The sequence below is a fragment of the Eimeria mitis genome, genomic scaffold (assembly GCF_000499745.2).
Source record: "Eimeria mitis Houghton genomic scaffold, Emh_scaff4234, whole genome shotgun sequence".
Lineage (NCBI taxonomy): Eukaryota > Apicomplexa > Conoidasida > Eucoccidiorida > Eimeriidae > Eimeria > Eimeria mitis.
The window spans coordinates 1-503 of NW_013572559.1; positions in this window are offsets into that span (position 1 = coordinate 1).

The window sequence follows — 503 nt, forward strand, 5'->3', positions numbered from 1 at the left end:
TATATATATATATATATATATATATATATATATACCTCCCACGAGTCTCTTTTTTTTTCTTTTTTTTGTTTCTAAATAAAACCATCCAAACAAATCCAACAAAGTAACGAAAAACAAAAAAACAAAAAAACAAATAAAATAAAAAAAAAAATAAAAAAAAATAAATAAATAATATATTGTGTATTTGTTTGTGTGTGCATGCAGGAATCATCTCCGGGTGGTGGTGTGCCCTGTTCTGGCCAGATAGCTGCTGGAGTCGACCCCACAACTGTCTCCTCTCTTCGATCCCTTTTACTAGAAAACGAAGTTATCGCTAACTTCAGACTTTCAGGGCTTGGAGACCTCAGAAGGGTTGCTATGCTAGGCAGAGAGGTAATTCTTTTTATTTTATTTTGTTTTATTTTATTTTATTTTATTTTATTTTATTTTATTTTATGTTATATATATACATATATATATATATATATATATATATATATATATATATATATATATATATATAT